This window comes from Sceloporus undulatus, chromosome 2, assembly GCF_019175285.1.
Source record: "Sceloporus undulatus isolate JIND9_A2432 ecotype Alabama chromosome 2, SceUnd_v1.1, whole genome shotgun sequence".
NCBI lineage: Eukaryota > Metazoa > Chordata > Lepidosauria > Squamata > Phrynosomatidae > Sceloporus > Sceloporus undulatus.
Genome location: NC_056523.1, coordinates 194,852,749 through 194,865,934, shown reverse-complemented (window position 1 = coordinate 194,865,934; position 13,186 = coordinate 194,852,749). Strand labels below are relative to the sequence as shown.

Here is a 13,186-nt window from a genome sequence, read left to right as displayed (position 1 = left end):
TTTTGAGCCCATGCCTGATCTAAACCCCGGCCACTGGTGTTGTACATTTCCTATTAGCTGGTTTTCTCCCTCCCTACTGTTCTTTCCTAGCTTCTCGTTCTGGATATGCTTACCATTTTTACGCCTGACTTTATGTCCTACATTGTCTGCCTCTCTCCCGCGCCAACTGCGCCCTTCCTTTGTGGTTTCCCCTTTCCTAGGATCATTCTTCTGATCACCACTCTCCAAGGAACTTTGCACCCCTCTCCGGCGTTTTTGGGAGGGGCCTATGACAAATCCATTGATGCGGAAGTACCCATTATGTACAATGGCATAGTAAAATGATATCCTTTATAAAAATGGTAAAATCAAGGTTTCCTTTTGGAATTTTATTTATTTATTTATTTATCAGATTTTCAAGCCATGGGTGGTTGGATCTGTGGATAAAATCTGTGGATATGTAGGGCCAACTGTACTTCTTTTTAATGTCATTTTAATAGGTAGATTTTAGTTTGGGGCCAGCAGTGCATCATTTGATGCTGCGTCTCAGACAGCAAAATGTCTTGGGTCAGCCCTGACCAAAGGTTGGGCTATGGAAGAGCAACAAAAGCCAAAAGATTTTTTTTTTTAATGCAAAATGGCGAGAAACCTAGCCAGTATGAAAAGCTACTGCATTCATTGTAATTGCTTCAGGCATTTCTTTTCTTGTAAGGTGGGGGTGGATGGATCAAATTCCCCAGAGGTGGAAGGGGAAGAAATGCCTGAGCTCCAGCCTCCACCTCCCTTCTTTCTTGCAGCACCAATGAACCAGCTAGCTGTGTGGCCACCTGCAGTCTATGTGGGAAGGAAGCCAACCACATGTGAGCATGCAAATGTGTGCAACACCAGAGCATTATGGGAGAAAAATGGGTGCAGGTCAGGGATTGGTGTGGTACCTCAAGACACAAATCAGCAAAGTGGGCCATGACAACAGTACCAATCTATCAGGTGAACCTCCCCAGCAAGTCCTGTGGCTGGCACTGTGACTGAGGAGAGTGGGAGAGGAGAGGACCAGAGCATAGCGGCGGCCAACTCATACTACCTGGCAGGGGGACACATGATCATGAGGTGTTTTCCCAGGGTAGGCTCATCCATTGCACTCCGGGTGTGCGACCCCTGCGATTCCCAATGCGGGAAACTCGACTGCTAATTTGTGGTAGTGGGGGACTGCGTTCGCGCTTTCCCCTGATCATTTCTGGTTTAAAGATAGAATTGATTATGTTTGTTTTTGTTGTTTTACTGACCTGAAGTCCAATTTTATCTGTTCAAGGACCCATTTGGTTATACATCTTGAACGACTAACTTTGGTGTTCGTTGTTATCTTTACATTTTGCAATTTTGTCTTTCTTGCATAGCTGCCCTTCCCATTCCAAGTTTTCTTCCTTTTCTTGACTTCAGTTTCCTGCTATCCTTTACTCCTCCTCCTTCTGACTCTAATCCTGAGTCTAAACTTTGGAAAGTCCACCCAGCAGTATAAACTAAACATCTGGGAATCTCATACTCTGCTCCCCCTGTATTATTCCTAGGGCAGCCAGGTATGATGACTAGTATTATGAGGATACTGGATGTATGTAAAGTATTTACCAACATTCACACCGTACCCTAAATATACTGTAAATGCTAAACAATACATAAGAAAATCTGCATTGTCTAGTGAAAAGCAATAAATTGAAACACAGAACTAATTCTGTCGCATGGTAAATCCTGTACTCAGCCATTCACTCGAACCACAGTTGCGAGTCAAGACCAGCAAAAGGGCCAGCTGATCAGGTTGATCCTTCAGGTCGCTAAATGAGTACCCAGACTGTTGGGGCAATAGCTCTGCTATAGTTATTGTGGTAATTGATTTTAAATAGCTAATAAATAAAAAAAAACTATTTTTTCTGGTGATAGATTCCTCTCAGACCTCAGTTTTGGAAGAAGGACAGTGCAAACTATCAAATGGATTTCAGTGTCGTTATATTAAAGTGGCAAATCTGTGATAGGTATTGAAAGAGGATGACTCTGTACCAGTGTCACATGGAATACTGTGTGTCTGGGAACTGCTCTGGACTAACTGGTAGTCCATAGGTGGGAATCCTAAAGGAATTAATATAATAATAATAATAATAATAATAATAATATAATATAAATAAAATAATTTAGTTACCCTCCCCTCCGATGCAACAGGTTTGGGTACAGTTTGCAGGGAGGAGAGAGAATTAGAGCACAGCCGTGTTAGTCTGAAATATCAGTATGTAAAGGGACTTAGCACCTTGAGCTAACTGGGAAGACATTAGCATAGGCTTCATAGACATAGTCGTTCCTCAAGCATATAGTTAATTGGAGAGAGATTGCTGGAGAGGGATGGAGCTGCTGTTCCCAGGGACCAGTGGGAAATGACGTGTTCTTGGTGTTACACTAAACAGCATGAAGATCTCTGAGACAGGAATGTTCAGATTAAAATGATTCTTTGACTACGAATCGGCAGTGAAACATCATGGGTCTTGGGCTATGGAAAACAAACAAAGGCCAAAGTATTTTCATTTTTCAAAGGCTAAAAAATCCAGAGAACTCAACATTATACAAAATCAGCTACAGCTGATTTTGCTGCTACAGCATTCTAGCTGCGAAAGACAGAGGAAAACCTATGAAGCAAATGAGAGACAGGAAATGCTGAGCTCCACCTCCCTTCAATCTTGCAACACCAATGGGATGCCTGCAATTGCCATAGAAAGGAAGGGCCAGACACAATCATGCAAATGTGCACACGCCAGAGCATTATGGGAGAAAAATGGGGTGCAGATCAGGGATTGTGTGTACCCCATGACACAAATTGGCAAAGTGGAACATGGCAACAGTACCAATCTGTCGGTGAAGCTCCCAGCAGTCCTGCAGGCTGGTCACTGTGCTGAGAGGGAGTGGGGAGGAGGACCAGAGGCATTCAGGCAGTTCCAACTCATACTTACCTGGCAGGGGAGACACCATGATCAGAAGGTGGTTTTCCCAGGGTGAGGCTCATCCATTGCACTCCGGGTGTGCTGACCCCTGCGATTCCCCAAATGCGGGAAACTCGACTGCATAATTTGTGGTAGTGGGGACTGCGTTCGCGCTTTCCCTGATAATTCTGGTTTAAAGATAGAAATTGATATGTTTTGTTTTGTTTGTTAACTGTCATGGAGTGCAACCATGATATCCTTGGCACTCTTCTCCAGCATCATATACTGATGACTGTTTTTGATGCTCAGAGTATATCTGTAAATTTTACCACCTTATCTACTTGTTTTATAGCTGCCCTTCCCATCCATGTTTTCTTCTGATTTCTTGACTTCGGTTTTCTGTTGTCTTTACTCCCCCTTCTTCTGAGTCTAAACATGAATGCAAATTTTGGAAGGTCTAACCTGAAGCTACCCAACCGTATATAAACCTTGTATAATCTGTATAACAGTATAATCTGGGAACCCCATCCTCAAATCCCCTGAATTAGTCCAAGGGCAGCTATATATCTGGGGACTAGTATTATGAGGATATCGGAGGTATGTAACTGTGCAAATTTATCAAACCTTTCTCTGAAAGTTTGAATCTCAGACTTTCTCTGAGACTGGGTGTTTCCATGGCTGAGAGTTGTAGTCAGTACTCAAACCACTACACCACCTAGCTAGCTCTTATCGAATAATCAACATTATCCAATTAAAAGATCAGAGATACCAGGCCTGTTTTAGATATTCTTTAGATGTTTCATCAAGCTGGATGGTAAATAAAGCACTTGGGGGAATTGTCAGTACGGTGGACCCTTGTTATACGCTGGGTTTGGTGCCAAGATCCCCCCGTGGATAACTCATCATGGGTGCTCAAGTCCCATTAAATATGACATAGCACAATGGTGTTCCTTATAAAAAAATGGAAACTCAAGGTTTGATATTTGAAATTTATTTATTTTTTGAACCTTTTCAAACCATGGATGCTTGAATCTGTGTATAAAAATCCATGTTAAGAAGGGCCACTGTATACAAGCAGCCTAGTATACAAACATCTGATTACAATCCTCGTATTGAAAGCAGCAAAATGGCAGAGACTGAAGCCAGCATCTGGGAGGAGGGGGGCAAAGTGTGAGCCATACTATGACCTCTGGAACCATTTTTATGCCCTCAGGGCCCACCATTGGTGACGAAGAGTTAAAGTGTCAACTTTCAATTTTGTTGTTGTTGTTCCAAATGCCTTCTGGGAGGATGCGGCATTCCCTCGCACCCACCCAACGGAAAGCCTTTTAAAAAAATGAAATAACTTCAGTCACTTCTATTTTCAAAAAAAGGCCTCTCCTAGCCATAATATAGCTCAGGGCGGCCTGAAAACATGACCAAATGCTCCCACAGACCCTAGAAGGCATTTGGAAAATTTGGTGGAAACAATTTGGTGTTTTTCGCCCGGAGGGGTTGTGAGGAGTACATCCTCCAAGGTCTCTTAATGGGCTATATGGGCATCTGCCTTCCACAGTTGCCAGACATGATCTAGATTCAGAGGAGTTGGAAATGTAGGGATCTAAATTGTCAGAACGAGTGTGGCATGGTAATTTGAGTGTTGAACAATGATTCTGGAGATGAGGGTTTGATTCCTTGGTCAGCCATGAAACCTAATGGGTGACCTTGGGCAAACCACATACTCTCAGCCTTAGGGAAGACAATGGCAAACCTCCTCTGAACAAATCTTGCCTAGAAGACTTCATGACCGGTTTGCCTTAGGGTTACCATAAGTGGAAATGAAGATGAACAACAGCACGAGACCATAGCCCTAAGGAATGCTGGACCTGCAACACTGGTGTATGTGTTGCCCACTCCAATGTACCAGTTACACAAGTGGTTTCCACATACTCCTGAGCTCCTCCCAAAGCGTTTTGGGGAAAAGAAAAAAAACCACAGAAGATTTCCTAGAAAAGTAAGTCCAAAACCACACTGCAGAAATAATCCGGTTTGAGACCACTTTAGTTGTCCTTGCTCAGTGCTAGGTTCCCGGGAATTGTAGTTTATTGTGGCACCAGAGCTCTCTGACAGAGAAAGCTAAATGTCTCACAAAACTACCGTTCCAGAATTCCCTAGCATTGATCCAGGGCAGTTAAAATTGTCTCAAACCAGATTATGTCTGCAGTATGATTCGGACCATAGCTGCATGTAAAATGAAATACAAATATACATGACAGGTTAAATCAGTTTTTAATCTTTTTTTCCCATTGTACTTTTCTTTTAAATTTAATATTGCATTTTAATATTTAGTATTGTATTGTATATTGCATTTTATATGTTATATTACCGCAAGTACTTTAAATGTTTTATTGTCTTGTAAAGCACACATGTAATGGATGGCACTGTATAAATAAATGATACAACAGCAACAACTGTGACCAGCATTTTTATCTTCTTGTCTCTAGATTTGGAATGATTTTATTCTATGGAGATATCTTTCCAATGACACTGCTTTGGAAAGTCTAGCACTCAAGGCACTCAACAGTATAAACCAACCTTCTGGGATACTCCGCACAACTCCTATACTTATTTCAAGGGCTGTCGTATAGCTGGTAATGAGGATACTGGAGTTTGTAATCTTTTATCAAAATTAAAACCATTCCTCACTATGCCATAATTGTTAAGCAATAAATAGATAAAAACTGCACTGTCATGTAAAAAAGTGACATGCACATTAAACAGAGTGATAATTGCTGTAATTATTTCTTCTTGGGGTAGACTCCTCTCACCTCAGTTTTTGGAATTTCTATGAAGAAGGACAGCTGTAAACATATAAAATGGAAGAACTAAAGGTCAGTGCTATAGAAAGTTGGCAAATTACGTGATAGGGATTGAAAAGAGGGATGGCTTGTAATACACCCGGTCTGCGTAACCGATCTGGACTACTTGTTTATTCAGTGGGTGGGGAATCCTAAAGGAAGGGGCTTTCTCGCAGACCATTTGAAGGGGGGAGGCAGATTTCAGAGCTACAGCCATGTATTCTGGGAATATCAGCATGCAAAGGATCTTGTAGCACCTTTGAGACTAACTGGGAGAAAGACATTGTAGCATTAGCTTTCGTAGACTTGGTCTACTTCCTCAGATGGAGAGAGAGAGCTGGGAGGGATGGAGCTGATGCTCTTAGGAAGCAGGAATTTGGGGTTTAAAAGTTGTAATTATTGGGTTCTTGGGGTCACACTGCACAGCATGAAGGTCTCAGAGAGACAGAAATGTTCAGAGAATGATTCCTTGACATTTGGAATCAGCACAATGTCTTGGGTTGGTCCTGACGAGACTTTGGACATGGAAAAGCAAACAAAAATCCAAAAGAATTTTGATTATTTAAAGGCTGAAAAGACAGAGAACTCAGCCAATTACAGAACTGACTGTAGTGTGTTGCCACAGCCGTTCTGAATTCCAGATGATTCCGGGGAGGAAGGCTGAGAATGACAAAGGAAAATCTATGCGAGCCGGGGCAGGGAAGAAATGCCTGAGCTCCACCTCCCTTCAGTCTTGCAACACCAATGGGATGCCTGCAATTGCCCTAGAAAGAAGGGCCAGACACACATGCAAATGTGCACACGCCAGAGCATTATGGGAGCAAAAACGTGGTGCAGATCAGGGATTGTGTGGTACCCCAAGACACAAATCAGCAAAATGGACATGGCAGCAGTGCCAATCTGTCTGGTGAACCTCCAGCAAGTCCTGCAGGCTGGCACTGTGACCTGAGAGGAGTGGGAGAGAGGGACCCGGAGGCATTCAGGCGGCTCCAACTCATACTTACCTGGCAGGGGAGACACCATGATCATGAAGGTGGTTTTCCCAGGGTGAGGCTCATCCATTGCACTCCGGGTGTGCTGACCCCTGCGATTTCCCCAATGCGGGAAACTCGACTGCATAATTTGTTGTGTGGGGGGACTGCGTTCGCGCTTTCCCCTATCAATTCTGGTTTAGATAGAAATTGATAGTTTTGTTTGTTTAACTGACCTGAAGTCAATTTTATCTGTTCAAGGAACCCATTTGGTTACGTACATCTTGAACGACTAACTTGGTGCCCAGTTGTATATCTTTACATTTTGCAATTTTTCTTTCTTGCATAGTGCCCTTCCCTTCCAAGTTTTCTTCCTATTTCTTGGACTTCAGTTTCCTGCTATCTTTACTCCTCCTCCTTCTGACTCTAATCCTGAGTCTAAAATTTGGAAAGTCCACCCCAGCAGTATAAACTAAACATCTGGGAATCTCATACTCTGCTCCCCCTGTATTATTCCTAGGGCCCATGTATCTGATGACTAGTATTATGAGAGATACTGGATGATGTAAGTATTATCAACATTAACACCATACCCTAAATATACTGTAAATGCTAACAACATAAGAAATCTGCATTGTCTATGTGAAAGCAATATAAATTAGAACACCCAGAATATGCTTTAACTATTTCTTCTGGTGATAGATTCCTCTCCGACCTCAGTTTTGGGAAGTCTATGAAGGACAGCTGTAAACATATCTCAAGGTCAGTTCTATAGAAAAGTTGGCCAATTCTCAGATAAGTATTGAAAAGAGGGGATAGTTCGTACTCTGTACACTGTGTCTAAATGGATAGTATGTGTCTGTGCAACTGCTCTGGGACTAACTGGTTTAGTCCAGTGGTGGGAAGTCTTAAAGGAAGGGGCTTTTGGGGTACGGTTTGGGAGGGGGAGAATTCAGGACACAGCCATGTTCGTCTGGAATATGAGTATGCAAAGGGATGTTGAAGCACCTTTGGACTATCAGGAGAAAGACATTGTAGCACAAAACTTTCATAGGCATGGTATACTTCCTCAGATGCTGGAGTTAACTGGAGAGAGGCTGGAGTTGCTGTTCCCAAGGAGAGGATGTGGGTTTTATCAGTGGGGCATTACTGGGTTTTGTGTACACAAACAGCATGAAGTTCTCAGAGACAGCAATATTCAGACGAGAATGATCCTTGACATTAGGAATCAGGCAGCAAAGTCTTGGGTCAGCCCTGACCAGACTGTGGGCTAGGAAAAAGCAAGCAAGGGCCAAAAACATTTTGATTTTGCAAAGCCAGAGAACCAGAGAAGTCACAATATACAAAATCAGCTACAATTGATGTTGCTGCCACAGCCATTCTGCTTTCCAAATGGTGGGAATACGGCTGCGAAAGACAGAGGAAAATCTATACAAAGAGGAGGGGGAGGAATGCCTGAGCTCCACCTCCCTTCTCTTGCAACCCATGGGATGCCTGCAATTGCCATAGAAGGAGGGCCAGAACACTCATGCAAAAATGTGTGCAGCCAGAGCATTATGGGAGAAAAAATGGGGTGCAGGTCAGGATTGTATGGTACCCCAAGACACAAATCGGCAAAGTGGAAACTGACCAGCAGTTGCCAATCTGTCAGGTGAACGCTCCCAGCAAATCCTGCAGGCTGGTCCCGTGACTGAGAGGGAGTGGGAGAGAGGGACCAGGCGGCATTGCTGGGGCTTGCAACTCCTACTTACCTGGCAGGGGAGGAGATCCACCATGATCACGAGAGGTTGGTTTTCTCCAGGGTGGAGGCTCATCCATTGCACTCCGGGTGTGCTTAGCTGACCCCTGCGATTTCCCCCCCAAATAATGCGGGGAAACTCGACTGCATAATTTGTAGTGGGGGACTGCGTTCGCGCTTTCCCCTGAACATTCTTGGTTTAAAGATAGAAATTGTCATGTTTCTTTGTTGTAGTTTAACTGCCTTGGATTTGACAATCATCTTGGTTTGCAGAGACCTTTCAGGCTTGACCTGTTCTATGACCCATTTGTTTGTCATCTTGATGATGCACAAGATATCCTCAGCACTCTTCTCCAGCACCACATCTCAAATGAGTTCATTTTCTTACTGTCCTCTTTCTCCACTGTCCAACTCTCACATCCCTACCTGGTGATGGGGAATATAATGGCTTTGACAATTCTAATTTTAGTGCTCACTTGTGTATCTTCACACTTTAGGATCTTGTCTAGTTCTTTCATGACTGTCCTTTCCATTCTTAGTTTTCAGCTGATTTGTTGACTGCAGTCACGTTTCTGATCAATGTTTGTTTGAAGCTATGGGAACACTTTGACTATTTCAAATTTCCTCATTGTCTAGGTTTACGTATATCTTCCGTGATGATTATTTCTATTTTGTTTTATGTTCTGCAATACCATAAGCCTACCTTTGCACTTTCTTCTTTGACCTTCCTTAGTAATTGTTCTAAGTCTGTGATAGTCTTCCACTAATAGTATAGTGTCATCCACATATATTTGATTGTTGATACTTATTCCTCCTCTCTTCACCTCTCTTTCTTCTGAGTCTAAACCTGTTCTTCATATGATATTTTGAGCATGCAAGTTGAACAAATGGGATGATAAAATGCAGCCTTGCCTGACTCCTTTGCCAGTTGGGAACTCTTCTATTTCTCCATGTTCTATTCTGACAGTAGCCTCTTGTCTTACGTACAGATTTCTCATCAGGACTATCAGATGTAGGTGCATACCCATGTCTTTAAGAACCATGCATAACTTTTCATGATTTATGTAGTCAAACGCTTTGCTATAGTCTATAAATCATATGCCGATTTATTTATTTATTTAGGAATTCCTTGGTACACCCCAGTAGCCATTATATATTTGCAGTGTGGTTCCCTAGTGTCTAAACCTTTCTTGAATCCTCCTTGCACCTCTGGAATATCTATCTCCAAGTATGATTAGAGCCTGTGCAGCAGAATTTTAACCATAATTTTGCATGCGTGAGAAATAAATGCTATGGTCCTATAGACATTGTAGCATTAGCTTTCATATACTTCGTCTACTTCCTCCTATGCTGGAGATGGAGAGTCGGAGTGGACTGAAGCTGCTGCTCCCAGGGAGTAGGAACTTGGGGTTTGACCAGTGGGGAATTACTGGGTTCTTGGTGTTACACTGCACAGCATGAAGTTCTCAGAGAGACAGAAATGTTCAGAGAATTATTCCTTGACATTGGGAATGAGGCAGCAAAATGTCTTGCATCAACCCTGACCAGCACCTAGAAGGCACTGGGGAACATCTGGGGCAAACTTTTCTATTTATTTATTTTTATTTTATTTTATTTGCAGAGGGTGTTGTGGGAAGTGCACCCTCCAAGGTCTCCTAGTGGGCTAATGGAGCTGTCTGGCCTCCCACACTTGCCAGCCCCTGATCTAGATTCAATGGAGTTGGAACAATTGTCCTCTAGATTTTGTCAGCACGAGTGTGGCATAGTAGTTTGAGTGTTGGACAGCAACTCTGGAGACTAGGGTTTGATTCCCCGCTCAACTATGAAACCCACTGAGTGGCCTTGGGCAAATTCATGCTCTCAGCCTCAGGGGAAGGCAATGGCAAACCTCCTCTGAACAATCATGCCAAGAAAACCACATGATAGGGTCGCCTTAGGATCACCATAGGTTGCAGTCAACTTAAAGGCACATAACAACAACAACAACAACAACAACAACAACAGGATCATAGCGGATCTTAAGGAATACTAGGCCCTGTTCTTTAGCAGCACTGGGGTATGTGATCATTGCTTTAACTATTTCTTCTTAGACTAAATGCCTCTCAGACCCCAGTTTTTGCAAAGTTCTGTAAAGGACAGTTATAAACTTTTTAAAATGCATCATCTAAAGGTCAACTCTATACAGTGTTAGCAAATTCTGTAATATGCATTGAAATGAGGGATGATTTATAGTTTGTTGTTGTTTTTGTTGTTGTACAAGTCATTTCTGACTTATGGCAACCCTAAGGTGAGCCTATCATCAGGATTTCGTGATAAGATATGTTCAGAGGTGGTTTGCCAATGTCTCCCCCTAAAGATGAGAGCATGAGGGCAGAACCTTCTAGCTGGCTACAAGGCATCACCAAGTTTGAGTAGGGGGCTGACAGATTAGCCAGCTAATAAATCACACTGAGTACTACTTCAACTAACAAATAGCACTCTTTTAAAGGTTATTTTAGAGCATTTGGTTTTTGGTTTTAAAAATGGAAATTGGGATGGGAATATGAGTAGTACTGGCCAGAGGGAGATATGGTGATGGCAGGGTCACATGCTCTTACAGAGGAAGGAGAGAGAGATGTTTAATAGCTATCTCACCTTCCAGTCACCCTGCCAGCCTAGGGAACTTGGAGTGTGAGCCAGGCCAACCACAAAACCTCACCTTGCTATTCTGTAATGCCAGGTGAGTTAAAAATAAATCACATATCATCTATGACTTCCTCAAGGAGGAGGGAGCTGACCTGGCATGCTTTACAGACACCTGGCTGGGAGTTGACAGTGGTCCAACAAGAGCACAGGCTCTCCGAGCTGGGTACTGTGGACAGGTGGGGTAGCTGTGTCTACAATGACCACCTCAGCCTGAGCAGAGTACTTATCAAGGAGCTGAGCCACATTGAGTATGTATACCTGAGCCTGAAAACCAGGGATAGACTAGGGCATTCTGTTAGTGTACCATACACTCTGCTACCTATCAGAGACCCTCAGGGAACTGAAATGGGAAGGATGACAACTAGAACACAGATGGAGGAAAACTTGACATCTGGACAACAAGATATGTTATAGAGAATATCTTTGCTCCTATAAAGTGGCAATACATGCAGCAATGAAAGCTTTCTTTTTTGCATGTATTGCACAAGTGAATTCACATCCAGCTGAGATGTTCAGGGTAGTGAAAGGTCTAACTCAGGCACTTTTGCCCTTGAACCCAACTAGAACCTTCAGTAGCTCACTGTGATGCTTTTATTAACCATTTTGCAGATTAAAATCTCTCACATAAGAGCTGACTTAATTACCATAATTGGAGTGGAAGGGAATAAAAAAACTGCCCCTTTGGAGCGGGCTGCTGCTGTCTCTTTCAGTACCAGATCGGAGCCACGGCAACTACATGCCACAGTCCCGATCTGGCATTTCCCCAACGCTAAAAGGAACAACAAAATGCTGCTCCTTTTCATGCCGGGGAAAAGTGCCTTTGCCACTGCAGCTGCACTTTTTGGCTCTCCTTTTGTCACTGTGTCACCTGGACGTAGTGTCAAAGGAGCGCCAGGACACTGCCTGCCATGTGATCGGCATACAATATGATGGCAGCGTAAGGGCAGCATCGGGACATATGTCATATGGACGCCACATCCCCCTCTGCCCTGAAGGTAGCATATAACACCGGTCTGTACAGCCTCGAAGTCAATAATGAGGTGTCCGGTGACTGTGAGTGGGATTACACTGGATCAGTTTCAGATGGTGAGTACTGCTGATGTGGACAAATTGCCAGGGCAAGTGAGAAAGACAACTTTCTTTCTGTCCCTCTTGGCTGGTCGTCCAACTGTACTTCTACAGTCTTGGGCATGGGGAGAATTCAGAGACATAACTGTGTTAGTCTCGATTTTGAGTATGCAAAGGGATCTTGTAATGTAACACCTTTGAGAATAACTGGGAGAAAGACATTGTAGCACAAACCTTCATAGACTTGGTTTACTTCCTCAGATGCATGGCTTTATCTGGAGAGAGAGTTGGAGAGGAATGGAGCTGCTGTTCTCGGGGAGCAAGAATTTGGGATTTGATCACTGGGGCATTACTGGATCTTTGTTGTCACACTAAACAGCATGAAGTTCTCAGAGACAGCAATATTCAGACAGAGAATGATTCCTTGACATTAGGAATCAGGCAGCAAAAGTCTTGGGTCAGCCCTGACCAGACTGTGGGCTATGGAAAAGCAAGCAAGAACCAAAAGCATATTGATTTTTCAAAGGCTAACCAGAGAACTCAGCCAATATACAAAATCAGCTACAATTGATGTTGCTGCTTCAGCCATTCTGGTTTCCAGATGCTGGGAATACGGCTGCGAAAGACAGAGAAAAATCTATACAAAGCAGGAGGGGGAGGAAATGCCTGAGCTCCACCTCCCTTCAGTCTTGCAACACCAATGGGAAGCTTGCAATTGCCATAGAAAGGAAGAAACCAGACACAAGCATGCAAATGAGCACACGCCAGAGCATTATGGGAGCATAAACGTGGTGCAGATCAGGGATTGTGTGGTACCCCAAGACACAAATCAGCAAAGTGGAACATGGCAGCAGTGCCAATCTGTCAGGTGAACCTCCCAGCAAGTCCTGCAGGCTGGTCACCGTGACCTGAGAGGGAGTGGGAGAGAGGGACCAGGAGGCATTCAGGCAG

General features: G+C 43.5%; 2 protein-coding genes, 2 non-coding genes and 2 pseudogenes across 4 annotated transcripts in view; all 6 read left to right on the top strand.

Moving 5' to 3' along the window:
- The window catches only part of ALKBH7 (alkB homolog 7), a 511,499-nt gene that overhangs the window by 14,834 nt on the left and 483,479 nt on the right, over nucleotides 1-13,186 (top strand). The gene's annotated exons all lie outside the window — the stretch shown is intronic.
- The window catches only part of CC2D1A (coiled-coil and C2 domain containing 1A), a 149,059-nt gene that overhangs the window by 53,225 nt on the left and 82,648 nt on the right, over nucleotides 1-13,186 (top strand). The gene's annotated exons all lie outside the window — the stretch shown is intronic.
- LOC121924477 lies at nucleotides 1,054-1,206 on the top strand (annotated as a pseudogene).
- Nucleotides 2,959-3,118, top strand: LOC121924470. The gene has a single exon (XR_006102614.1). It is a non-coding gene; the product is annotated as a U1 spliceosomal RNA (small nuclear RNA).
- On the top strand, nucleotides 6,770-6,932 carry LOC121924469. The gene has a single exon (XR_006102613.1). It is a non-coding gene; the product is annotated as a U1 spliceosomal RNA (small nuclear RNA).
- Nucleotides 8,488-8,669, top strand: LOC121924481 (annotated as a pseudogene).